Genomic DNA, 14,364 nt, shown 5'->3' on the forward strand with positions numbered 1-14,364 from the left:
ACTGGTTTCATAAGTTATGTTCGGTTGTTCGGTGGTATCTGAGGCTGTATAATTATTGGATAGTTCCCTTGAAACTCGTTTTAATGGTCAGTATGAACTTGTTTCTCTTTGCCACTTGACAATGACCTAATTAAAACTGTTTGCATTTATGTTAATTACTCTGTATGGGCCCTCAGATTATGGGGATGATTTATTGTCTCTCGTATGAATGATACCATAGACAATGTCTCCTATGCTGATATGTGAGTCTCTTGCCTTTTTATTAAATGCCTCCGTCATTTCTTCCTTGGTCATCGTTATTTGTTTGACTCTTTTATGTATGTCCTGGAATTCACGTAAACGGAATTTAGAGTAATCATCGTAGTTGTATATGGGTAGATTTTGGCCTTCTAGAATCTCATATGGTGGTTGTTTATCTGTCCCATATATAATGAAATGTGGTGTGTCACCCATAGATTTATTTATAGATTCGTTAATTGAGGCTTCTACTCTGGGAATCCAATCATCCCAGCTTGCATAATTTTCACTGAGAATGTGTCGTAGTACACCTAATACTTTTTTTTTGTCTCTACTAACCCATTGGATGCTGGGTGATAGGCTAAAACGTTAACCTTTTTGATAATGAATTGTTTACATATTTCTTGTAAGATATCAGCATTAAATTGTCCTCCATTATCACTTATTAGTACCTTTGGGGGAGTAGAGCGACATATTACATTATCTGTTATTGCCATTTCTACTGTTTCTGCTGTTTTATCTTTAATTAGGGCTAAAATTACATAACGGGAAAATTATTTGTTGCTACGAATAGGTATTGGTTATTACTGTATGATAATGGCATCTTGAGTAAATCAACCGCGACAACGTCCCATGGTTGATGTGGTACAGGGTAATTATCCATAGGTGCAGGTGTGATTGGGTATCCTTTGTGTTTTGCACATGATTCGCATCTGTCTATATGATTGTTTATATCTTTTCGCAGTGATGGCCAGTAATATAACAACTGGGCTTGTTTGAATGTCCTATCCTTCCCAGGATGTCCTGCATGTGGGCTATCGTGTATCGTTCGTAATACTTGGGGTATCATGTCAATAGGTACTACCAATTGTTCATTATTTCTTCGGCATTTCAGTTGTCCTGGGTTGATCCTGTATAAGGCATTATTGATTATTGTGAACTGTTCTAGTGGTACATGTAGTTTGGGTAATTGTATGTCATCTCCACTTTCTAACTTGTAGATAACTTTAGACCATATTGGATCAAGTCTTTGTGCTTTAGCCATTTCATCGTGGTTTGGGATGTCTCCTTTGAGATCTAATGTCGGGACATGAATTGCCTTTGGGTTCCTAGATAATGCATCGGCTACTTGATTCATTTTGCCTTGGTTATAATGATTATGGACATAGTAGTTTTCGACTGTACATATCCATCTTGCTCTCCTCCCAGAGAGGAGTTTTTCTTTAAACATACCCACTAGCGGTTTATGGTCAGTGAATAAGTGTATTTCATAACCATATACCAAATCTCGAAACTTTTGTAATGCAAAAACTACTGCAAATGCCTCTAAGTCTGTAGTGCAGTAATTTTTCTCTGCACCTTCTCTTTGTCTGCTAGCAAATGCAATTGGTTGATTCTGTCCTCTTTTTTCTTCTTGCATCCATTCAGCCTCTAATCCTTTAACTGATACATTTGTACAAATAATAAACGGTTTTGTGAAATCGTGATATGCCAAACATGGTGCATTTGTAAGTTTATTTTTTAATTCGGTAAATGCTTGTTTTTGTTCTTCTACCCATTGGAATGTAGCATCTTTTTTGAGTAGTTGGAATAGAGGAAAGGCTATATGAGAGAACTGTTGCATGAATGACCTATAGTACCCTGCTAGACCTAAAAATTGTCTAACTTCGTCAGTCGTAGTGGGTTCAGGGAAGTCTCTCACTGCCTGTATTTTGTCTTGGTGGTGTGAATACTTTTAGCACTTAATCTGTGGCCTAAGAATTTTATTTCTTTAAAGCAAAATTTGTATTTAGAAAGCTTAATTTTTAAACCTGCATCACCAAGCTTTTGTAAGAGTAGGTCCAATTTCTGGAGATGTTCTGTGATATCTTTCATTGCGATGATAATATCATCAAGATAAACAAATATTCCTTGTCCTAAAATTCCGGATAATACGTAATTCATAAAACGCTGGAATGTGCCCAGGGCTGTTTTAAGTCCCATTGGCATTCTCCTGTACTGATAATGTCCTGTACTGGTGGAAAAGGCAGTGTATTTACGTGACTCCTGATGTACTGGTATTTGATAGTATCCACTGAGCAAATCGATCGTGGAAATTACATTATTTTCTGGTCCAATATTCTGTAGGATGTCGCTTAGCAATGGCATGGGAAATTGGTCCGGGACTGTCTGATTGTTTAGTTTATGGTAACATACTACCGCACAGATTTCTCCATTTCTTTTGGGCACGAAGAATAATGGGGCATTCCACGGGGAGACTGATGGCTCAATAATTCCAAGTTTTAACATTTCAATGACATACTGGTTTGCGAGTGTACGCTGAGATTGTGGGATTCGGTAGGCCAGTACGAAAATTGGTGGTGTATCTGGGTGCACATTAATCTTGTGATTAATCAGGTTAGTACACCCTAATTGTTCTCCGGGTAATGCTAAGGTATCCCTATGTTTATCCAACAGGGTTAACAAATCATTTTCTTCATCAAATTCACCTGAGTGAATTCTCTTTTATGCTTTCTCTATCCGTAGATTTTATCTCACTTGCCACTCCAGCTAGAACTGTTTCCATCACGGGGGCGGGACATTTTTCAATATTAACTATACAAATCCCCTTTTTCAAATGTACTTCCCCATTCATGTGATTAATTAAGAATATCTGAGTTTGGCCATCATCATTCATCTGACTTAATGCGTTTTCTACTGACAATCCTTTTACTTTACATAATTCTTCTAAGACAAGAACAGTACTATTCTGTAATTTGCTCTTTATGGTAACTTTCATATAGGAGTTAGGTGGTATAACTAAATCATTGGTGAGATGGGCTGGAAAAACTGATGAGACAATACCATTACCTGGGTTTCTAGTCGTGGAGGCTGGGGGGGGGGGGGCGGAGTGGATCTATACACTCATCTGTTTGTGTATGTTTCTTTAAGCTCTTAATATTACCAATTCTTTTTGGTTCTGTTGTCTAATTGGTGAGTTATTTCCTCTATGAATTCATTATCAAAGTCTATTCCATTCATTTGTGGGAGTAAAGTTATTTTCGCTGTTCTCATGCATCGTAAGCCCAGTAACATATGAGCTTTAATTGCTAAATTTTTAACGATATAAAAAAATGCAGAGATTGGTCTTGTAGTTTCTGTGAAGCTGATGTTTAACCGTATCATATCTTTTACTGCAATTTGTTTACCATCTACTGGATATAAGTCTAAATCAGATTCTTCCAGAAAAGTTACTTTCTTCTTATTTCTAAAAATTCTATCTATTTCTTCTAGTGTCATTAAGTTCACTGGAGAGCATGTGTCTGAAAATAAGGAAACGTTTTGATCCTCACGTACAGCTGGTATCAAGATGCATTCACTTCCCAACATGCCTCCTATGTGAATTTTAGACTTGCTTTTCTTTACGTTTGTTCGTTTTTTGTCGTGACTTGGCCTTCCCACGATTTGAAAATGGAAACTAATTTTCTCTACTGTCTTGCAATTACTGGTCCAATGTCCTTGGTACTGGTGATGCCTCCAGAAGGGATCAAATCTTTGTGTCTTTTGTTTGTTTTCTTTTGTTTCGATAAAGCATTCATTCTTTGTGTCTCTTGGTTTTAAACAATAATAACATAGAATGGACCTATCTCCTGTCTGTGATCTGCAAGATGACCTCTCATATTTAGTGATGTCTGTGGCACGAGATCTGCTCGGACTGTGCTGAAATGTTTGAGATCGTTGCCACGACGCGTTTGGTTATTTGCTCTGTCTGTTTTTGGGTTGCGAGTGATTTTGTTCTCTGTTTGGGGTAGTTATAGCTGTTTTCACAGCCGGTAGTGTCTCAGGCACTCTCATTCTACTAGAATGTGATTGTGTTTCGATCACCTCAGCTTTGCTACACTGCATCTCTACCTCGTTCATTAAGTCTAGTAAGCACATACCTGGGGTGTACACGATCGTGTTGGCGATCTTGAGGGTCCTTTCAGTTAATTTACACAAGGCAGCTACATAACCAGTGATGTTTATGACAAGGTCTGGGAACATCTTTCCATCTCCTGTTGTCCAGTTTGAGTTTTCTAAGGTAGCTAATTATGTTCTTTTGATGGTGTAGACATCAGCAGTTATTTCACTGAGCACATGATTTGTAGTGTTCTCTCTTACAAGATCTACAATCTTATGTAATTCTGGGATTATACCTGGCAAAAAGTTTATACCTCCAGAAAATTTCTTCAAAAATTCAGCTTTAAATTCATCATAAATCTTAGCTCGGAGAAGCTTATCACACTGAAGCAAGTCTCCTGTCGGGCACCTTTCCTGATTAATCCAAGATGAAAAAATAGCAATTTTCTCTTGTTCATCTGTTATGTGCCTTTTTACGAAGATCTGTTCGCGCTGATTGATCAATTAAAAAACATCAATATGATCTTTTTCTGTACCAGAGAATTTTGGGGCAGTTTTATCCTCATGAGGTGGGGATGTTTGATCTGTGGTATTGGTTGAGTTACTCATTTTCACTGCTTGCTTTGTTAATGTAACTTGGACTTGTTTATCGTTATGTGAGAGAATAGTGGAATAGGTTTTCCCTGAACGATGAACTCTGTTATGTATATTTTTATAGGTATGCAAGGCAGAGACAAAGTTCTTACTCGCTACATCAGAGGGGGTTTGCCAATCATCATCATTATCATCTAGAGTTGAGGTATTTGTTTCTTTGTCTTTAGTTTGCAGTGAATTTTATAGGGTGGGCGTGTTGCCCTGGTGCTCTCCTAATTGTGTATCCGCAGTGGGCACTAACTGTGTATCATCTGTTACTAACACGGGTCGATGTGAAAATATCATATCACTCAGCTAAAAAGAATTCATGTTGCTAAGATATGGTGTTATGAAATACGTCTTTGTTTATGTCCTAACTAAACAGATGAGTAAACAAATTGTAGTGAATTATAGATAGTGAGTGTATATATAAAAATAAGTAAAGGAGGTGATTATACTTAACTTAAAGCACGGAGAAGAAATGAGTAAGTGTAATTACACCCACTTGATACAGAGGCGTGTTGAGAGCAGATGTCGATCTCGGAAGATAAATTCAGAGTTGATGATAATCTACCTCTCAGTATTTCTAGGGTTGTGTTGATGGACGATAATACTCCAGAAATTCCATGGCCTGATGATTTCAGTGTTGATTGTAGTTGTTAACAGCTGTATTCATAGGCGAACCTCACCATAGAACATCGAATTCCCACTCAATACTGTTGGAAATAAATGAGTATGAGTAGGAGCTATGTGCATAAGAATGAATAACGAGAAGTGGGTGAGAAGTGCCTGGCGTCAGTCACATGTTGATTGACATGGCGTCGTCTCAGCAAACACTCTTGGTGACGTCGTCTCAGCAGATACACATGGTGACGTCGGCTTCCCACACTGGTAGCTGTGGTGAGTAAATGAGTAGCGATGAGTAACCTGAGTGAGGAAAGGTGAGTAAGATCCGTTATAAATGTGGCTGTGGTATTTGTCGCGTTGTCTTGACCTCTGTGAACCTGCGTCAGCGGTGGAGGTAGGGGGGCGGTAGGAGAGAGCGTTGAGGATCTAGTGCTTGTTGCTTTATTCTTGCTTTTTGTTTACTTGTTTTGTTTTTTAGTCTTCTTGCTGATACTTGAAGTTGCGTGAAGATGATAGAGTTGTCTTGTAGACTTGTTATTTGTAGTTAATCGTAGAGCTTGTTGGTCCTCACTCGTAACTCGTCGTTGCTACTATATGCTCGATTGTGTTTCATTGATTGTAGAAATGATGGTTCGTAGGCTTAGAGCCGATCGTTACTGCCACCATTTATTATATGTGACTCTTTGGTCTTTTAATATGTAAGTCTTGAGTTTTGGTTAAAGTTATTGTGCTAACTGAAGAACAGGAGGAGTCAAAGATGAATACAGGGAGTTGATCTTCATTTATTATCTTCAAAGGAAGTAAGTTGAGCAGAGTGTGTAGTACACAGGGACGTGATTTACTAAATAAGTGTCATCAGATCCCTCTTCTTATTTCCTCTCTCCATTACCTGTCGGTTCTATGGCTAGCCCCTTTCTGATCTCTGATTCATACATTCTTGTTTGGCAGGGGTCGTGTCAAATGGGCTATACTGTAGTGGAAGCTTCTAGAACTCTGTAGGTCTGTGTGTATGTACTGCTTCCAGTGCACTTTTAGCATTCTTAAGAGTTCCAAGCTCAATTCCTTTAGGTTGATTCTCGCAGACACACTTCCTATCCCATACCCTGGCTTGGTGCTTCTATCTACTGTATCTATCTATGAGATGTATTATTATATTATGGAGTCCTGACACAGTTAAAAGTTAGGGCAGGGGAATGAAATGATTGTAATCATATTTCGATGCTGCACAAATCACTGAGTGGGGAATGTGGGGAGTGTGAGGTCTGGGCGGGCAAGGATGAAATGATAGGAAACAGTTCACTCAGAGCGGCCAGTGTGATGAACAACTTTTGTAATTCTGTATGCCATAAAAAAAATTTCTAGTATAGCTACAAGTGTCATTTTTTTACGAAATGGATCGCAGATAAATGCTCTGCAATATTCAATACTCAATGCCGAAATGTTTATATGTCTGTGAGTAAATGAACATTGAATAAATAAGTGAATGATACAATATGGTAATTCCTTTTTTATATTTTTTTCGTTCATTAGGAAGATCATTCATTAATTAATGACATAAACCAGTTTCAAAACAATACATTTATAATAAGGGCGGGGGAATGAAATGATTGAAACCAGTTTCTGATACCGCACGAATCGCTGAGTGAGGAGTGTTGGGAGCGTGAGGTCTGGGCTGCCAAGACAGTCACTGGGTACTTGGAAGTGTTGGAGTCAGGTTGCGTCAAAAGAGTGCGAGAGGGATAATTTGCTGTTCATTTACAAAATCATGATGTCACGACGTCGACTCAGGACGGTCCTAATCTAATATCATGATTATACTTTGATTGGTGGTATGTAAATAATGCAAAAGATAAATACAGGAAAAATGAGAGGTAATGAGAAATATTTGTAGCATCACTTTGAAAGAAGTGTAGCAGCTGCCATCTCTCCCAAGGTGTTTTTCGGGTTCTGTTTCCTGTAGGCTTTCTTGGTGACGACCCACTACAAGACCTCCCTCACCAGCAATTTAGCAGTGCCCTTCATTCCCCCGCCGCTAGACACACTCCAGCAGCTCCTTGGGTCCAACCTGAAGTATGGTGTTATTGAAGTTAAGGTAGGTATTCCCCAAACGGACCAAGACTTGTATACTTTTGAGGTACAGGATGAAGAGCATTGAAACAGTTAATATCCTCTTTGTGGAAATATGTCATAATCCACACTAAGTCATTCGGTTGATATTATTGTGCACAAACTTGAGTTTTTAGATACTCAGGATTACTAGATAACCAAAACACGCGGGAAAAAGTTACTTATGCCCAGTTTCATAGAAGGCAGGGGTTTCAGTGCAATGTGTGTGTGTGTGTGTGTGTGTGAGAGAGAGAGAGAGAGAGAGAGAGAGAGAGAGAGAGAGAGAGAGAGAGAGAGAGAGAAGAGGGGGAGGGGGGAAGGGACAAAGATTGTACAGAGTATTGATTATGAAACTGGATAGTAAAAGAAACTCGTTTGCATTTTTATTTCTCTGAAGGCAACACAAATCCTAATTGCCTAGGACCAGGTGAGTATAATCAGCTTTATGGGGACATATTCTCTAAGTATGTTGGAAACTTATCAACATATTCCACCTTTCTTCCCATTACGGCCCGGAACACCAACCCTCCACATCGCGCATCCTAGTGTACCAAAGGGTGGACAGGGACGTGCCATGTTACAACGACAAGAACACCATATAATTGACTGACATTATATTCTTTTCTTGTACTACATCCTCTAGATTCATGCTACCTCCAATTCCGTCTTCCCTGATGCAGGAAAAGTACGCCATCACGTTGTGGCACCGGTATAGCTGGATTGTTTAGTTGGCCAATCAATCAGACGTCCCTAACTCCTTGCCAATCATACGAAAGTAGGAAAGCGAGATGCAGGAGAGAGGCAGTCTGTATTAACAACAGCATCTCCTGTGCACCACCTTGTTATCATTTATTCTTGTCTCTATCATATAACTGTCACTAGCACTTTATTAACAACTTGCAGTGAATATAATAATGGTTACTTAATATTATACACAATTCTAACTTAATCTACTCTTCTTACCATTAGGGAGCACAATACCAGCTCTTCTCCACATCCCGCATCCCACTGTACCAAAGGCTGTGGAGAGATATGCAATTCTACAGCGATGAAAACAGCATGCGCATGGTGGTGGAGGGCACCTACTCTTATATCAACTACCGCAGCTTCCTCGTGCTTCAGATGTTGATGCACAGCGGCAACCCCAAGAGAAAGACTGATCTATATGTGGCCAAGGAGCAGTTCTTTCCACCCGGATCCGCGTGGTTTTTACCCAAGGTAAGTGACAGTAGAAGAAATACATCTCATTTCTAGCATTCTTTTCCAGCTAATATTAATTTCTTTTCTCTGCTTAAACAAAGAAATAGAAACTTGAGATGAAATGCACTGTTATAGTAAATAAATTCTACTGCACTGTAAGTATGGAACTAACATACTGTATAAAACATGAAAAGGAGCCTCTTGCTGGATTTCTATATTTTAATGACAAGGAGGATGGGGAATGAAAACATACCTATTCTGAAAACATTATAGTGTTAAGCCTGCCCCTGACTGGTACGGTAGTCAGTGAAGTTATTGCGAATAACAGTGGCACCTGGGTCGTGTAAATAAACAATTATATGTTATTATTAATTCAACTTTCCTAATATAATAACCGTTTACAGCCTCGTGTCGCCCAGAGGTGACGGTTTTGGTAATGTCCAAATCTTAAATAAGAAGTGAACCCCAAGGTAGGAACCTATGAGTTTCGCAGCTATGAGCTGATAGGCTAAGGGCGCTACGCCTTGTAATCCCTCCCCACTAGATACAAGGTGCAGCAACCCTTCGCTCTGAAGGGTTACACTCGGATAACAAAGCGAGTGTGGGTGTTATATTTTGACTAGCGTGTGTGTGTGTGTGTGTGTGTGTGTGTGTGTGTGTGTGTGTGTGTCAACAAATTTACTCCAAGAGTTTCTATCCGATTTACCAAAACATTGTGAAAGTGTTGTGGGTCAGACAATGGGTCAAAGGTCAAGGTCACGAAGAAAAGTCATAGTTTGACCAAGAGTAGCTAGTATTTATCCAATTTTGAAAAAAACATGGGGAAAGGACTGATGGAATGGGAAGGGTGAAAATATTATTTTTTATATCATGTAGTCAAAGGCTAAAGTCAATGGGCATGAACAGAGTTCGATCCGTGTGTCCTTGTGTGGCCAAGATAACTAAAAAATCGTTGATTTTATTTTGACCGAACCTGTTGCATGGGTTGAGGATCAGACTAGGGATTGTTTTATTCTCTTTGAGATCAATAGGTCAACGGTCAAGGGTACCTGGCAAGGTTAACCCAAACCAAACTTTGAGGAAGGTTTTCAGGAAAGGCAAGGACACAGAGCTTTCATTATTAAAATAAATTTTCAAAGGGTCAATGCCACAAGAAAAGGTCAAATGTCAAAGTCACAGGGCAAGTTCATTTCAGTCTCTGTTGAACTGTTCAGGGCCAAATTTCATTACAAGGTTATAGGCCAGGTAAGGATAAAATAATTCAGCTTCGAGAGCAATCAGTCGAAGATAAAGTACACACGGCAAATTCAAATGTTTGCCCCTTAGGCTATCTGGTGGGCACAAGTGTTGTACTCCCTATGTGATGCCTCTTGTTTCTTATGCATCCTTATTGTCTAACACCTGTAAACTATTATTTTGTTTTTGTATTTTTTACTGTGTGTTAGTATTGCATTCTGTGATGGAGTATGTGTTGGCTGAGAGGCGAGGAAAGGAAAGGTTGCTTGATGGGAATGCTTTTTAGGGGGAGGCAGGAGGGATACCAGACCGTTTCTTAGCTGAGTCAGGTTAAGACTGCGATGTGGTTTTGACAGCGGCTGGAAGTAAGTGAGGCAGAAAGAAGTAAGTTATTTAAAATTTTAGGTGTGTATGGTGAAATCCATGTGCCTGAATGATATACACATTTTCATATCTGTAAAAGCCCAGGGAATCCATGCATTGGCTTAAATACTTCAGAATATTGTGCTGTTTGGTTCAGGGTGCACCTTATCTGAAGAACTTCAACGCGGTGATGTGGCGGTGTATGGAGGCTGGCTTAATCAACAAGTGGCTATATGACCTGTACGCCGTTTATGTGAAGGAATACCAGGACCGGAAGTCATCACAGGAGCAGGAGGACACAGCCGTTGAGAAGGACACCAGGCTTGTAAGATTTAGCTGAGAGAGAGAGAGAGAGAGAGAGAGTTGAGCATTAATCCCATATACGTTAGATAGAGGTTTGGAGGGTGATGTGCTTGAAAGGGTACAGCAGGGAAGAAAGGTTGCTGGTTCCTTGAAAGCAGTGAGAAGAAACGGGGAAGTGAGCATGGAAGTGAAAAATTTACTACATGACAGTATTGTGATACCAACTCTAACGTATGGAAGTGAAACTTGGACGTTGTTGGAAGGACACAAGGCAAGAGTGAGAGCAGTAGAAATGAGCTATTTAAGAGGAGCCTGTGGAGTCACATGGAGAGACAGGCTGACAAATGAGGATATAATGGAGCATTGTGGTGTTGATGTGGATGTGATGGGAAGCATTAGGAGGAATACACTGAGGTGGTTTGGCCCTTGGAGAGGATGGAGGGTGAAAGACTGACGAAGAGTGTATGTGAGTGAGGCTGAGGGGGGGAAAGGGAGTGGGAGGCCGAGGATGAGATGGAGCGATGGGGTGGAGAGGTATATGAGATAGGGGTGTGTGAGTTGGGAGCAGGGCAGTGAAATGGCGGGGGACAGGGCGACGTGGAGGCGATTTGCTTGTGGCCACCCCAAACGGGATTGAGGCGTGTGGCAATAGATAGATAGACGTTAGATAGGTATCTTCATAATTTTCTGGCTGCTTCCATACTACTTTACTCAACTGAGAAAATTTTGTGCCTGACAAAGGTCTGAGAACAAAGATGTTTTTTCGTTAAAAAATCACTGTACCTCGCTCCAGCCAAGATGGCATTAGATCAATATCCTCTCATAACATCGGTACTAATTGCCATAGTAATTATCAAACTGTTAACAGAATGCTGACCTACGTCATGTAGTATGTTCATAATACGTCTTCGTTAATACTGCAGCAATTTTCTCTGTCTCGTGGATGATATCTGAAAGTGAATGGCTCTGCTGTTAAGCTAGTGACTCAGAGTATTGTGTAGCTGTGAACTGATGCCTAAAACAACCGTGTATATATTTTGATTCATTAGTTTTTCCTTATGTTTACATGGTGTCACTTTTCTTGTGTGCAGGTTGTGTTCACCTTGAATCACCTGCAGAGAGCTTTCTTCCGGTTCTTCCTCGGCCACGGGTGTGGGTTGTTGCTATTGTTTCTGGAGCTGCTGTTGGCCCGCCACACCTCATCGCTCTGAAAATATTTAATGTATAATGCCGTCAATAAAATGAACTTTTTATTGTACTCTCTCTCTCTCTCTCTCTCTCTCTCTCTCTCTCTCTCTCTCTCTTTCTCCCTGGCGATTATATTCAGGTTCCGAGACTTTTTTATGAGAGGGATTTGATACAGGTCTCAATTCATCCGCTACTGATGCACTCTAATAAGCTTTGTAAAATTTGTTGATGTTTGCAAGAATAATGTGTAAATATGGGATCATCATATGGAATTGGAAATATAAAGGAAAGTATGAAAATGTTGGAGGTAGTTTAATTAGCTGCGATGGGCACTATAGAAAAATAAATAAAATAATCAATTAATAAGAAATAGACCAACAAAAAGCTTTCATTACTCGTAGTATTTACTTGGCCACTATTTACCTCATCTTTCAGAGGACATGTTCTTCTACGTCCTAATCATCCTTGGGTGCTATTAGTTTCATCGATAATAAACACAGTGTCAACCTTCTGAGAAATATTTGTTGATCGAGTTGAGTAGAGGTTTGTTGCGATGGTTTGGGCATATGAAGAGAATGAATAATGACCAATTGGTGAAAAAGATAACTAGGTCTGATGTGAGAGATGTAAGATTGAGAGGAAGACCACAAATAGGATGGATGGACAGTGTGAAGAAGAGTTGGATGCGATAGGAATGTCTGTTGAGCAAGGAAGAGTGGCTGTGTGTGATAGAAATGAATGGAGAGAAATTGTTAGTGAACAAATGATGACGCAGCCCTGAGAGGATATTCTCCCGCATTTCTCTGATCAGCTGTTCAGGTCAGGTGCAGGTAAGGGGATGTGTCTTTTATGATGTGCCAGGGGTAAACCAGCTCTTCTGTCGGGCCCTGCTGCGGATGTCACTGATTGCACTGCGCAGTTGACCCTGGTGCTCTGTGGTGCGGTGAGGATTTGTCCTTTCTCCCCTTTGGGGCTAAGATGCAAATGAATGTGTTTTAGAGGATGAGTAAATTGGGAATGTGTCGTCCTGTCTCGGCCACCTCCCTTTCCTTTGGGGGAAGCAGCCCAGGTATATAGATAGATAGATAGATAGACATATAACATGAAAACTGAACAACTTCATGAGAATTGTGATAACTATGTTGAAAGACTGTACAGCAGTTTTGGTTGACTTGGATCCCCTTCATGTATGAACAGAGATGGAGCATATGTGTAATATACAGTTGGGAGAGAAAGAAGGGGGGGGGGCATCATTCTTAAATAGAATACAATAGTCTGGCAATGACAATATCAGAATGAGAAACATCATCGACTTAATCAAATGGAGGTCTTCCTTTTCGTTTGTCTTACTATAACCGGAACATTTTGTTAAGCTTGGATTATAGCTGTTTAACTGAAGGGGTTAGATACTGTTGAGGAGCGAGATTTGCTATTTAGAATGTGCTGGAGAATTCCTGATGATTTTAGTAGTACCGTTACATGTCGCAGTTGCCAGTTAACCTGCTGTTTGTGAGCACAGTTATTTTATAAGTGGTACATCAATTTTATGCTCTTTTTCTCTATGATGTTTTATATATGTGATAGTTTAATTATGTAAATTTATTCCAGTCTGTATGCTAAATCATTTAGAGTGTATGCAGTGTAAGAAAACTCTGCCATGTTTTGGATGTCTCCGAGTTGACAACTGCTGCCCATCGAGAATGAGCTAGAAGATTCGAGGCTAATGCAAGCTTATATAAGGATGAGGAAGAGACTAGAGCAGTTTCAGTCAGTTTTCAGTTCAGTTTGAGCGTAGTTCAGTGTCAATGCAGTGTCAGTGCAGTTAGCGAAGTTTGGATATTTTCGGTACTTGTGAAAATAGTGATGTGTTGTTGGCAAGCATTGTCAGTGCTGTTAGTGAAACCTGTATATTTTCAGTACTTGTGAACACAGTCAAATGTTGTTGGCAAGCATTAATTGTAATTGCAGTTAGTGAAGATTATCTTAGGTACTTGTGAACAGTGAAGTTGGCAAGCCGTAAGTAAGCAGTATTTGGGAAAAAAAAGACAATGAACTTAAGAAACCAGTGTTTATTTACAATGCTTGAGCTGGCCTAGTGTGCTGTACGCCGAAAGGCTGACAGTAGGAAGATCAGCTCACTGGTCAACGTCCTTCCTATACTGAACTACTGCTGTTGAAGCCAGAGGCGGTGTGGGACGGGGATGTAACAGTACAGTGTTCAGCAACGGCATCAGTACCAAGTGGTTTCCTAAGCTGAATATATTGGTTTGGAAGCTAAAAGACTAAGCTACTAAAAGACGTCCTTGTACAACGTGGTCCTTATATTGCACACCACTATAAACTCATTTGCCCGTATGTTACGTATTGTGGGACAGCTTAGTCTGCTGGTATGGCCGTGAGTGTGGCACTGAGAATCAAATGAATGAAGGACGCAGGATAGCCATTGATAATGCTGACCGAAACGCTTATCCAACACACGATAAATCGACCGGTGAAGTGGTATAGAAGTGCTAGAACTACACTGCATTAACCCTACGACTACTTGTGAGTTTCTGTCAGCATAAGAAGACGTCAGTCATGACCTGAGTGTCA

Source organism: Coenobita brevimanus, chromosome 56, assembly GCF_032717465.1.
Source record: "Coenobita brevimanus isolate Jiangsu-jjx chromosome 56, ASM3271746v2, whole genome shotgun sequence".
NCBI classification, from domain to species: Eukaryota; Metazoa; Arthropoda; class Malacostraca; order Decapoda; family Coenobitidae; genus Coenobita; species Coenobita brevimanus.